The following is a 15,605-nucleotide window of genomic DNA, read 5'->3' on the forward strand; positions in this document are numbered from 1 at the left end:
TTTAGCAAATGGCTTTTTTGCAGTACCTCTAAGGAAAAAAGACTAGCCAAGATTTGCCTTCACATTTAAAAAACAGCAATATGTCATTACACGATTATCTCAGGGATTTTAAAATAGGCCAGTTATTTTTCACCACACAGTAGGATCCATTCTTCAACATTTGGAAAAGGATGATTCAGTATTACATTACATTGATGACATATTGATTCAGCCTGCAACAGTAGAAGAGCATGTACAGCTTCTTAAAAAAGTTTTCCATAATTTACAACAAGCAGGGTTTTAGGCTAAAAGTGAAAAAATTCAGTTTATGTCACAAGAAGTTAAGTTTCTAGGTACTATTATGAAACCATCAGGAAGGTCTCCTTACCCTATGCATGTGCAAGGCATTTTACAAATGGAAAAAACACTGACTATAGCAGATCTACATAAATTCATGGGAATCATGAATTACAATAGGGAATTTATAGAGGATTATGCAGCTGTGACTGCTCCTCTATACAAAATGCTACAAGAACAAAACAGCTCCACCTTTTTTGAGTGGGGACCCCAGGAGGATGAGGAATTTTCACAAATGAAAGCAAAATTAGCACAAGCTACAGAATTAATAGCACCCACACCAAAGTTGTCATTTGTCTTACAGTCAGCAACATGGAAGAAAACATTATTTGTGGTGCTATTACAGGAATGGCCACATGGTGGCGATATCAGAATGGAAAAAAAAAAGATGTCCAGTTACTTTCTGTATTAAAAAGATGACCCCAGTGGAAATGGGCTACAACCCTTGCATACAACAGTTATTAGCCATTTACTGGGGTATTAAACAAACTGAGTATCTGACTGTATTTTCCAGTATTATAGTACAAATGCCATATCAAGCAGTAAAAGATCACAATAAAGACAGGTGACAGACATTATTTGTCAAATCACATGGGATAGCAAGAAAAACAGCATAACTGCTTAGAGAAAATAATGTCACCTGACATACAGTTTCTGGCATCTGATTTTGACCACTTTAAGCCATCTGTCTTTGTGGCTGGAGCACGGTATTGGGGCACAGGCAAATACTGAACAGGATTTGTTGTAGTTCCAGAGAATCCACAGCTGAGTTCTCCCAAACTAATCAAGTTACCAGGGCATATGTCAGCTCAAAGAGCTGAATTGGAGGCATTACTGTATGTGATAAAGTATTACAATCCTGTTAACATCTTCTCAGACAGTGCTTATGTAGTAAATTCTTTAAGACTGCATATGGACACCTGGGTACGTCGAGGATTTATGGACAGTGCAGGCAAACCATTACAGCAAGCTGAAATATTAAAAGATATACATACAATTATAACAATGTCAAATGAACAGGGATAGTACAGTATCTTAAAAGTAAGAGCACATCAAAAACTGACAAGTGAAACTTTCAGGTTAAATGCGTTAGCTGACACATTGGCAAAACAAGCAGCACAAGATGGAAAGGAACTTCCAGAATATTTGTAGACCAGTATAGAAGTTAGTGCCTTAAAATAATTAGACAAAGAGTCAATAGAGGGAGATATCATGAATATTCAAACACAACAGGGCTTGAAAGAAGAAACTGATCAGTGCAAATTAGTGGGGATACCACCAAAGGAGTATTATGCATACACTACTTTCAAGGGGCTCCAGTTGCCATATGTACCATTTTATTTGGCACGACAGTTGATCAAGTTACATCACCAAATACTGGGACATGTAGGAGCTGATAAGCTATGGGTGGTTGTAAAAGAAAAATATTGGAACCCAAATTTAAAAAAAGGTCTGTAGGCTGATTGTAGAAGAATGTCTAATCTGTTTTCAGGTAAATGCTAAAAGCAAAATGCTTGAGTTACATCAGGTGCAGGCAGCAGATGGGCCATGGTATGCAGTTCAGATAGATTATGCAGGTCTGTTGGTAACAACAAAGGGAGGTTACAGATACCTACTACTAGTAGTGGTTGTCTTTTCAAAATGGGTAGAAGCACTTCCTACCAAATCAATGACAGCAAAAGCAACTGCAGAGGCTTCATGGAAAAATATTATTTGTCATTGGGGTGGACACGTGTCATAGAATCAGACAATGGTCCACAGTTTGTTAGTGATCTCATTAAACAAATATGTAATTTGTTAGGCATACAGCAAAGGTTTCATGTACCATGCTATCCACAATCCAGTGGCATTGTAGAATGTATGAATTGGACATTAAAAGAATGTCTAAAAAAGGCATGCCTGGAAAAGGGCAATACTTGGGTACATCTACCTGGCATTTTAATGGGCATTTGGGTGACACCAAACAGCAAAACAGGTATCTCCCCATATGAAATAATGATAGGATAAAAAATGCCCATACAATTGCCATTTGATCCAAATATACTTAATGGTAGACTCATGTTAGAAATCAGCAAACATGTAGGGTGGCTAAAGCAACTTACTGAGGTATGTACCTATAATGCAAGGCTATAAAAAAGGTGCCAATATTACCACCTGAAGAAAACCTTCCCTGTGGAACTAAAGTATTGGTAAAAACTTTCCAAATGGAAGGGCCATGGGATAGCAATTGACAAGGCCCTTTTCAAATAGTGGAACAAATTGGACCATTAGTGTATAAAATTAAGGGAAAAAAGAAAAACAAAATAATTTTGGTACATAAAGATCAGTTAAAAGATGTTAAAACTAATGAGCAATGTAAATCTAAGTGCATTCTCTTGTAGGTCTCTCACAGAGAAAGCATAATGAAATTGACATGGTTTAAAGTGCATCCTTTTGGAAATCCAGTTCTGGATGACCAAAGGCAAAATGATTCAGCAATGGAAATTCTATTTAAAGTATGTTTTTTAAAGTTATAATAGCTATCATGCTAACTATGTATTACTTAGCATTAAATTGTACCTACAACCTGTTAATCAAATTGTAAAGTTACAAGAGAGAGAGAGAGTAAAGATATGTGGAAAAATAAGCATGATTGGTTACCATCTTTTAATATGTTTTTGCCAAGACAATGTTGGTATGCAATAAGCATGAATGTTTCTGACTGCTGGGTATGTAGTTTAATATCTAAAAAAGCAGGGTTCATGCCCCTGGTGCCAATTCTACTAGATACTTATAATAGCTGGAAATTATTAATAAATGAAACAGTAGACCAAGTTGTAAATGTACAGTTACATAAAGCAGGGGTACAGTTATCTGCTGTAGTACAAGGAATTACATGTTTTCAGCAAACTGGAACAATCTCATGGGTGACAATAACTGCATGGAGATGGTTGCAATAATAAACATTCATAAACATGCACCAGAATATAGTGTATTTTGTCATGGATTTCCTATTTTAATACCAGCCAAGGGTCAGTTATTATTAAGTAAAACATCAGTACATTATTTCTCACAAGACATTAAAAATGAGTGCAAAGCCAACGTTACATGTTGGCAAAACAAAATAAATAAAAATGTTATGGTAGTACATGATGCAACTCCTACTATGGGACAAGTAAATGGCAGCATAGTAAACAGCAGTGTTGCCTTGTCAGATGGTTTATATTACATTTGTGGTAAATATGCTTATAAATGGTTACCAAAGTGATGGGATGGCACATGCTATATAGGATTAGTAGTACCAGCAATGCATCATGTAAAAGAGTTAATGCAAAAAAGAAAAGAGACATATTACCTATAATTGAAAGTCCAGAAAATCCAGAAAACACCTTCAATACATCACATATTAATCACCAAAATCTTGATTATTTAAAAGTAAAAGATATGGATCTAGAAGATGATGTAATTTCGAGAGCAGATATATTCCCATGCTATGGAGCAGCAAAAGCCATTTGGGGGTTAAGAAAACTATCTAAACTAGTTGAAGTATTAGCAAATGCCACTTTCAATGCAATCTTTGACATTACTGTTGAAATGACAGCCATATGAACTATGGTTTTACAAAATCGAATGGCATTAGATTACATACTAGTGACCCAAGGGGGGACATGTGCCCTAATAGAAGAACAATGTTGTACATTTATTCCAGATAAAACAGAGTCTCTAAAAGCACATTTAGAGGCCATTGCACAAGTGTCACAACATACTAGGCAAACTGGAATGATGGTTGGAGTGAATGATTTAGTAATCTATTTACAGGTGGGCAGGAAAATTATATTTTTAATTGTTATTATTGTTATTGTAGTGCTTGCTTGCATATTATTCACATGTATTAAAGTTTGCTTAACAAGAGTTAGTCAATAAGTTGCTGTTGTCAATTGCTATAGTGAAAATGAATTACCAAACAATGATTAATTTGTTTCCCTGGTTTAAAATAAAATGGGGAAACTGTTAAAGTGTGCTGAAAAATTATTATAATTAAATCTGCTGTAAATACACTGAAAAATAAAAACATTAAATAAAAAGTTTGCTTGAATGTAGGTATAGAGTTTACCAATGTAAAATGGGCATCCATACAATGTATGTGTTTTGAAGAAAGAACATCTATTAATAGACATGCTTCCTCACAGTGTCAGCAAAAAGTCTAAAAAGAAATTCTGGAAAGCAAGTATTACATGCTTTTTCACATCAGCAGAACAGTTGAATGGACATATTTTTACAAAATCAGCAGTATGTGCTTTCTTACAAGATGTGTCCTTAAAAAACAAGTTTTTACACCATATCAGCAAAAAAGTTTGATATATATTCTTACAGATGAATGGACATGATCAGCAAAAAAAAAAAAATGTACGTGCTTTCCCACAAGACATTCCCTTAATAAATAAGTCTGCAAAGTAAAGCATTTGCAGAACAGATGTTTCCTTACAAAGTCCAAATAAAAAAGATACCAAGAAGAAAATCAGGATTTAAAGTGCATGAGAACAGTATAAATAGACTGTAAAAATCAAGTTAATTTTAGAGGTAGGAAGACACTTGTTCCATGGTATTATGTAGGAGAATAATCATTCATACCGATCATGAAGTAAATCTTAAACATTTAAGCTAAAGCTGTCACAGTAATGCATGTTTCTTGTTATAAGAAAAAGTTATTTATTAGTAAGTGTGCTTACAGTAAAATAGTATTGTGCTGCAAAGTATATTTCTTTATCAGCGTGTAGTTTGCAAGGCTCGGTGCTTCAAACAGACTACAGATGTAGTCATGCAAAACTCTGTGTTATTACCAGACTCTGATTCAGCAGTAAATAGCCAAAACTTTGTGTCTTAAGAAGACTTTGGGTCCAGGCCAGTGCAGGCAAACCATTATGACATGCAAAGCATTAAAAGACATACATAAAATTATAACAATGTCAAATCAACAGAGGCAGTACAGCATCTTAAAAGTAAAAGCACATCAAAAACCGACAAGTGAAACTTTCAGGTAAAATGCGTTAGCTGACACATTGGCAAAACAAGCAGCACAAGATGGAATTACAGCATGCAACACCTTCATAAGTATTTTTTCAGGATGCATGGGGCTATGTTAAAGGATCTCCTAAGTGGTACTGAAATGAAAAGCAGTCCAGAAGATTATACAATGAATGTAATGTACCACCAACCACACACATAGCAGTAGCCTGATCTGATGTGAACATTACACCACTGTAGGTATAGAAGCTGCATTCCATACAATCTAACAGTAGCACCACCACATATGTTTGACTTTAACACTGTCATGTTGCACTTTATTGAGTATGATATCATCATTATATGCTAAGAAAAATATGTTTGGATGACTGTCTGACATGGATGTAGAGTTACATCTCAGTATAAAATTGTCTCAATAAATTAATTTAACTTACACACACTCAAATTGCCTGCTGTCAGATTAGAGCACCTAAATATCTAGTTACAGAAGCTGATACACACAGTACTTAATGTTACTGCCGCAGCACTAGTTTGACTTGAATAATGCCAGCGTGCACTTTATGCGGGATGATAATATCAGTGTATGTTAAAGAAGATGTTAGGAGGAGTGTCTGACACAGCTGTGGACTCTCATGCCATTTTAAAATTGACATCATACTGATTTTTGAATGAACACCCACACCAGTTGATGGCAATGATACTAAAATTCATATATAACTATTTATAAAACACAGTACTTAAAGTAAGCACCACAGCACACACTTGACTTTTATAGTTTCAGACATTTCATAGCTGATGACATCAGAAGTGTATGTTTGTGAGAAGAAGATGGTAGTAGGAGTGTCTCACATGCTGTTATAAAATGATATTTTGAATGTGAACTAGATGAACACAAATACACACTGACAAATAGACTGCAGTGAGACTAGAACCCCTACTTGACTGTCACCAGAGCACTGTAGTTAGTGGAAATGCCACAGCACAAATCGACCATTTATACTGCTGCTGAACAATTTCTAGTGGACAACATCATCACTGGATGTTTGAGTGAAGATGTTGGGGGGCTTGTATGAAATGGATTTGTAGGCATGTATGACTGTCAAAATATTTGTTCTCAGTGGGATTGAAATATTGACAGTAAAATAGAAACTCATGCCATTCTGACAATACACACACATGTCAGTTGACTGCAGTGAGATTAGAACTCCTACCTAACTAGTTACAACAACTAGAGAGCTCAGTATTTCATGCAAGTGCCATAGTACATGATGGACGTTTACACTGCTGCTGGACAATTTCTATTGGATGACATCATCAATGGATGTTAGAGAGATGATGTTGAGAGGGCTGTATGACATGGATGTGTAGGAATGTATGACTGTCAAAATATTTGCTTCTCCATGGGACTGGATTGCTGACAGTAGCATATAGACTCATGTTCTTCTGACAATACACACATCAATTAAATGCAGTTAGATTACAACCCAGACATAACTAGTTACACCAGCTGTAAAACTCAGTACTTAATGCAAGTTCCATGGCACAAATCTGGCTTTTACACTGCAATTTAGCAATTTCTACTAAATTATATCATCACTGGATGTTTGAGGGAAAATTTTGGGAGGCCTGTATGAAATGGATATGTAGGCATATATGACTCTAAAAATATTTGCTCCCCATGGTACTGGAATGCTGACAGTAGGATACCGACTCATGCTTTCCTGAGCAGACACACACACACACACACACACACACACACACACACACACACACACACACACACACACACACACACACTAGAACCCCTACCTAACTAGTTACATCAGCTAGAAAACTCAGTACTTAACACAAGTGTCATGGCACAAATCTAACTTTTACACTACTGTTGGACAATTTCTAGTGGACAACATCTTCATTGGATGTTTATGAGATGATGTTGGGAGGACTATATGAAATTGCTGGGTAGGCATGTATGAATGTCCATATATTAGTTTTGCACTGGCCTGGATTGATTATAGTAGGATACAGACTGATGTCTGTCTGACTATGTTCACACACTTACACATACATAAAGACACACACATAATGTGGCTACTGTGGTAATTTAACCCATATTTATGTTTCTTCCCATCTGTAGAAAATAGTAGTTAATGATTGCACCATCCCTAAGTATGTTTTTGCCTTGTCATAGTGGTCTTTATAGATGATCATATCATCATTATATGATATGGGTAACACAGTGGTCTGCAAAATGTGGATTTTGTATTTCCTGTTGTGTTTCTAATGTGCATGCATACTTTAAAATATAGCTTTTCAAACTAGATTGAAAAAGATGTCAGGAATGCATGTAGTAGAACTGAGACATATGCCACTATTTGCAGCATGTTGTGTACATTACACAGTTATTGTCACACACAGACACACACATTGTTTGTGATCAGCATGCATTTAACTGTGTATGTACATGTGTTCATATTTGTTAAGATTCGATGTCCAGATTAATACATGTATAAAACAATCTCAATGCATATAGTCAGTATAAAGATTTACATGATGTAACAATGCAGGTGTGCTATTCATTTCTGAAATATATTTTACATTTGGGAACTACTACTGACATACCCATTTTCAAGTGTATGGGTGAAGGTCACACGTGTCTGAGTAAATATGTGTTCAGTCAGTAAAAAAGTGTCTTCCCTTTGGTGTGTTTTTACATGGATTATAATGGGATGAAGAGTAACATGGCAGTAGACATACTAATTTATGGCAATAAGCTCTTTCTATAGTGTACTGACAAGCAACTAGTTTGCGTGATCTATGGCAATGTATTTGCACATGTGAGATACACATTTAATGACTGCTACTTGAACTTGAGAAGTACTTATGTACATACATCTCAACTATACAGATTTTCACAAAATGTCCAGATTTTTGTCTCATGTTTTCTGTCTGTTTTTCATAAAATTCTTGGTTATCTGGCAAATCACTGAGGATTAAAGACATAAAATAATGGCAAATATGTTATTCTTTAAACTTTTTGAGTTTATAAGAGCAATATTTAAAAATTGCCCCTACATTGGACCTTTGACCCCCCCCATTATTTATGGCTTTGACCAGATTTCTTGAGTTAAGAGGTTGAGAGGTATGCATATGTATATGGGCTAGGGTCGAAATAGCTGACAGATACTATGGTGTTTAAAATGTACTTTATATTGCAAATTTTGTATCATAAATGTTATGACATTAAGGTGTATTAGTACTGCTTTTTCCATTTAGGTGGAGTTAAGTGGCAAGCAAATGCAGTTCTCTGCCTTTTTGAGAAAATATATCTTTATTCATTCACCTTCCTAAGGGCAAACACGTTAAGTGGTGGGGTGCAGCAGTTAGCACTTTGGACAGTACTGAATGTGATAAAAACACCTACTGCCTAGCTGTCTCTTTTGCAGCTGGTGCAACAGCAGTGAGCTCTTATTTTGAGCACAGATGATACAGTATTCGAATCCAGCTCAATCTAAAATTTTAACATATGTATCCAGGATGTATGAAATAATTGCATGTCATAATTTTTGCAAATGTGAGAGGGAATGACTACAGTGAAATACTGTATAAAAACAAATACTACTCAATTGATTTATGTCAATAGTACATTAATGGATTGGCATATTGACACATTCATTAGTCTAAATAAATATTATATGAAACATTTATTACTAGTGCCATTAATCTTCTTTAACCGTGTGTTTCTTTATTGCAGCAACTTTAAGCAGCATTGCCAGAGATAACCACGCCATGTCATAGTACATGAAGAGCCAGTCACCCCCACTTGGCATTGGTGCACTATGCCAAACTCCACAAGAATGCAAAGGACAAAAAGTAAAGGGCTTCATTAGGGATTTATCATTTATGCGTGTGGTGTGTGATTCTTTTATTTTACCAGATTAATGGCATAAAATGGTGTAGATAGGAAAGTGGTGAAATGGGGGCAAGCAGGAGGAAGAACAAAAGGAAAGGAATATAGGAATGTGCATGATGGAATTAGGAAGAACCATAGCTATCCACATTTTCAGCACTGTAAATTTATCATGGGTAGAATATTGGATTAATTTGGACTGTGTCCTCAACAAAGATGGGTGACAACAGTGCAATAATGTTGTATAACCAATTGGACCAAATCAAGTGCGTAGAGAGAACACATGTGTGAAGCTGAGACCTATGTATGGGGCGATTTTTGTTTTTGTGTGATAGGTGCATATTTTTTTTAATTTTATTTCAGTAAAAGAGGAATGTTGGGTAAGAAACATAGGTATGTCAGGGTCAGGTAAGTAGGGTAGGTGAGGAAGTTGTTGCAGACAAACAGGACAAACAAGACAGAGACAGGGATGGTGATGGACACAAAAGGTTGGGGGACACCTCGCCTGAGGATAGTGAAGGTACATTGGAGCCCCATGCCCATCAAACATGTGGACAGTGATAATCTAGTCATCACCCTCAGAACTGTCATTACTGTCCCATTCCTCAGCTTACTGTGGGAGTGCTTGACATTTTCTTTTCTCAAGCATTCCAGCAAGCATCTTCTCCATCCAGCTAACGTGTGCATTGATGGTGCTTTCCACAACCTCACGTACCATGCCTGGCATCTCCTAGTAGGCAACAAAAGTACCATCTCCACCAATTCTCCCCAGACAGTGCTACTACACCAGTTGCCAGGGCAATGCTACCTGATGTTGAGGGTCCATGCGCAGGGGCTGCAGAGCCAGTACTGCCAGATTGAGTCCCAGATGTGCTGGGTCTTGGTGCGGCAGCCATTGGAGGGGTGGCAGGCTGAGTCGCACTGGTTGGTCTACCTCCCTGTACTGGAAGAAATGTAGTAATTTTTCAGAAATTGATGATGTCAGAACATTGTGACCACACACATATAAAAATAGAGAGAGATAAATAATTGGGTACGAGTTAAAAAAGAAAAAGATAATAAAAACGATCATATGTCCCATATAATAAATGACTACAATATAAATATGTTTACTTTTACATTAATTATACTTTTTAAAAATTACAAACTAGAACTGATAATTATTCCAAGTAATCCTTACAATTTACATATATTGTACATTTGTTTTCTCTAATAATACAGATTAAGTTAACAAGGCATGTATGCCAGTTTTGTTGAAATTATTATGTATTTTTTTTATTATTTTACCATATAATTGTTATCTTTGGGATATGAGTCCACAACATCTGAATGCACTATTTCAATTGATTACTACATTTCCTTAAGCTACAGAATGAAGCATGCATGCTTGATTTTTGCAGTTAAGATAAGCATGCTTAATTTGCTAATGTATAGAAGAGCAATACTTTTGACAAAATAAAAATTATTTTGTTCTGCATACATACCCCTTGCTTCTCTTAATTTTTCAAAATATTCAGCATGGCCTTCCCTGTTTGCTTTAATCTTTTAGGTGTCTGTAAAACAAAATGGAGAGAAAAAGAGAAGAGCATTACGCATACTAGTCTTGGCTATATCCAGATTTTCATATAATTTAAAGGAACATCATCTGTATACTTACACAACTGTTGGATGTCAGCAGTCCTAAACTCATCCAGCCACTGGTTGAGTTGTTCCTGCTTGTGCCTTTTCAGGTCATTGAAGTGGTGCCTGCTTTGGTCTCCAGTGTGTGAAATGCTAGTCACACTGGAGACAGCCTTGGTGAGAGTATTCCAAGCCCCTGATTTATACTGAGACTTGATATAGTCCCCATGCAATAGCCTACAGTTGTGGAGCTTTACAAAGTGTCCAGTGAAGATTCTGGACTCCTATACACCCTTGGTGAGAGTATTACAAGCCCCTGATTTATACTGAGACTTGATATAGTCAAAAATCAAAAGAGCCAGCAAGTGTTGGCAAATGCCACATCCAAATAAATAGTTTATTCCCATAGGGAAAACAAATCCCCCTATGTCTCTGATATTGAAAGAATAATTACAAAACCAAACCGGTTTCGGCTCCTCAGAGCCTTCTTCAGTGATACAAACAATAAAAAAGTCAAAGTATCAGTACACATCCATATATATAGTTAAACCACACATAAAGACCAATCACAGCACTGCATTTACAATTGGTCATTAAGGCCAGGTGAAAACAAAGCTCCAAGTTTTATAATCCATTTTCTCTCCTTGGAGCTGAGTAATTCATGCCAATATTGTTTATCTTTGCATCTTCCCTTAATACAGTCAATAATAACAAATTTAAAGCATGCTGATACATGTTTTAAACTATGTTTGTATAATGCATTGCTAATGCGTTTGTTTTTAATGTCACTCAAATGTTCACAAACTCTAAGACGAAAAGCCCTGGAAGTCTTTCCAACATAGAAAGCAGAACAATTGCAGGTCACCAAATAAATGACCCACTCAGTATTACAATTAGCCCAAAATTTGATGTCAAAGACCTCTGAAGTATTTCTACTACTAAATTCCCTAGTATGTGAAACACGAATACAAACAGAACAATGTCCACAGGGTATACACCCAACAATGGGTTTGCCTGTAAGGGACAACTGGGTGGAAGCAGAAGAATTGGAACTAACTCTCTTATAATGACTAAATTTAGAGCCAATAGTCTGTCCCCTTCTGAATGAAAAAGAGCATCTCTCTGGAAAAAGAGAGTTCAATTTCTGATCAGCTTTAAGCACATTCCAATGTCTGTATATAGTATTTTTAAAGCCATGTGTATTTCGTCCATAGGTAGTCACCAGACGCAAAGGCTGTGAATTCAAATTATTGTTCTTGTCTCTGTATGATAAAGACTTCCAGGGCTTTTCGTCTTAGAATTTGTGAACATTTGAGTGACATTAAAAACAAATGCATTAGCAATGCATTATACAAACATAGTTTAAAAAATGTATCAGCATGCTTTAAATTTGTTATTATTGACTGTATTAAGGGAAGATGCAAAGATAAACAATATTGGCATGAATTACTCAGCTCCAAGGAGAGAAAATGGATTATAAAACTTGGAGCTTTGTTTTCACCTGGCCTTAATGACCAATTGTAAATGCAGTGCTGTGATTGGTCTTTATGTGTGGTTTAACTATATATATGTGTACTGATACTGACTTTTATTGTTTGTCACTGAAGAAGGCTCTGAGGAAACCGTTTGGTTTTGTAATTATTCTTTCAATATCAGAGACATAGGGGGATTTGTTTTCCCTATGGGAATAAACTATTTATTTGGATGTGGCATTTGCCAACACTTGCTGGCTCTTTTGTTTTTTGAATTTTTCTGCTTGGCCGTGCAAGGTTTCCACGGGCACCTGCTTGTGTTTGGACTTGATATAGTCCCCATGCAATAGCCTACAGTTGTGGAGCTTTACAAAGAGTCCAGTGAAGATTCTGGACTCCTCTACACCCACATCTTTGAGGCTTAAATTGGTCACCTTCCTTTTTTCCTCCTGTCATTTCCATATAGGTCATATTGCAACAGCTAAAGTGTTTTTCTGCCAGTTTGTGATATTGCATGTAATGGTCAGTGTGCAAACACACACGATGCCAATCACATTTGTGTGATGTTAAGCAGACAGCAACAGTGCCAAACAGAGAGGAATGCAGTTTATGAAATAGAAAGAGTAATGTGACAGTTCCAATTAGTTTATGGGTTGACTGCTGCTGTACCTGTTATTTGATTTAACTTTGCAGACATGTATGGGGTGTATACATTTTATGACCTGATACATCTTTAGTGTGGCTTTACACACAATAAAAGTAATTAGTACAATATGGGATTCAAATGTATGTAACACAGACAAAATATATTCTTCCACATAGGTGTTTTTTCATCGTTGTCACAGAAGTGCTTATCAGACATGCTCATTAATTATATGGATACATGAAGGAGTGAGTTGTTAACCACACATATTTGTAACCTGACAAGGTCCTGGTTTATACATTCATATGTATCTGACTATTATTGAAGTATGAAGTGCATCCCAGGGCAGAAGAGACACTTTTAAGTACAGAAACATAACTGTCATTATACCCTCAGTCACACATATAATTCATATGATGCCCAGTGCTATACATAGTTATTATTTATAAATATCTATACATTGTTCGTTCGTTTTCAAAAATTGACTGAATAAACATTAATAAAACATGGAGTATGTTAGATAAGAACCGGCTCACCTGGATTGAGGGAATTAAATTATTGCAGTTGCCACAGGGAAAGCTGGACAATAGGTCTATTTTTACAGTCCTTACTGTGCAGAGTGCTCATTGCAACTGAGACTTTGTTTGACAGACATGCTCATTAATTATACATACACATTAAAGACCTGAGTGGTTAACCATGTATGCGTGTGACATGAAAGTTCAGAACATAAATGTTTAATTGTAGAACCATAATTGTACTGATACCCACAGTTAGACATTTAATATATCTGATATCCTGTGTATGCTCAAAGCACATGCTATACATAGTTATTTGTATGTATTATTATTTATCTATTGTGATTTTTTTTCTATGAAGTAAAGTGAAACAACATTAATAAAACCTTTGTTTGGTGGATTAGAACCGTGACTCACATTATTGTAGCACTTAGCTTACACCTGCTACCACAGGAGAACTAGGCAGCAGCTGTATAGTTTCACATTCATTACGGTTTATGTGTGTTGACCCCCATGCAGCACTGCTTAGTGTGTTTGCATGGTAGAAGGCCATACATGTTACAACATATCCTTTTTGAAATTGACAATGTCTGCTTGTTGTCTGCAGGTTTTCTGGAGCTGCAGGGGAAACCTGATGACCATTGTGCAACACCACTTAGTGTGTTTGCATGATAGTCAAAAAAAGATCCAACAATGTATCCATTTTGAAAGTGGCAATGTCTGCCTATTATCTGCAGGTGTTCTGGATCTGCAGGTGTTGTGGAAGCTTGCTGACCACTGCCTATTGCTACTTAATGCATTTTCACGATGGAAAGCAAAGATGTAACAATGTATCTTTTATGAAACTAACATTGTCTGTTTGTTGTCTGGGCCATTACACCATGTTTATGTGGAGGTGAGCAACAGGAAATGAGATTAGCAAAGCTCAACATTTATTAATATTGTAAAAAATGTCTATAAGTTTTCATCACCAAAAGATAGATGTGGATATGAACCTTGATCTACATATACTATGTGCTGTGTGATTCATCATGTTTAGCAGGTGTGCCTCACACACTTAATTCACACTTTTAATTTATGCTGTCTTTATCATATAAAGAACTTCTATTAATTTTAATTTATTTATTTTGTCATTTCACTATATTTGTGATACGTTATGCATTGCATAAATATTAATAGTTAAAAAGGGAAACATAAACATTACAAAATACTTTTTAACACACTTTACAGATATTTACACAAGTATGGATTTCAACTGTCAGACTAATGAAACTACAAAACACACAAAGGGTGTCTTATCTGTCTTTGTCACAGAATCAGCTTTATAACTGTAATGCAAGTCATTGTGTATACAAGCAAGTTTTATTTCCTCCACAATATAAACAGGACATATACACTTGTACACTGTCAGTTGTTTGTACATGCATTAATTTCATATTTAGTGCATTGTGATCACACAATTTATAAAGTTTGTTTGCAACAATGCAGCTCTGTCTTTGCTTTGTATTGTGTCCATTCTTCTCCTTTCTGTGCTGTACTCTCAGACCTGCAGGCTATAGTGCATTTTGTATCATTGTCATGAAAATGTATGATAAAATTACATGGCAGTAAAATACAGATTTCAGACAGGGATTAGAGTTTGGCTATTAGTGAACGAAAATGAGAACTGTGTGCTGTTCACTTCCATTTAAAAACTTGCTACGGTTACTTATAAACTTTGTAAGTGTATCCTGGGTGACACATCCACTGCAGGTAAGGTAGTCTGAATTGCTGTTTTGTCTTCCTTCTCCCTCACACTAATCAGTCAAAGCTGCAATCCATTAGCAACTAAAAGTGAGGTAGAGGGTACACTATGTTTACACCTGATGCACAAAATCAAATATTTGGGATTCAGGAATTCTAATGAGTTCACCTCATTTGCATCTTCACTGTGCTCAGAGGTCTGAATCCACATTACATAAAGGTAACTATGTAGCTAGGGAACATGAAGGTATGGAGAGTTGTATATGTGGAGAACACAGAAGATTGTTATTCATTTTGATTTATCTGCACAGAAGGCTTCTGGTATTGCTAAGGTATGAGTGTATTTTATATATAAACAT

This window comes from Protopterus annectens, chromosome 4.part1 (genome assembly GCF_019279795.1).
Source record: "Protopterus annectens isolate FY-2018-M chromosome 4.part1, PAN1.0, whole genome shotgun sequence".
In the NCBI taxonomy this organism is placed as follows: domain Eukaryota; kingdom Metazoa; phylum Chordata; order Ceratodontiformes; family Protopteridae; genus Protopterus; species Protopterus annectens.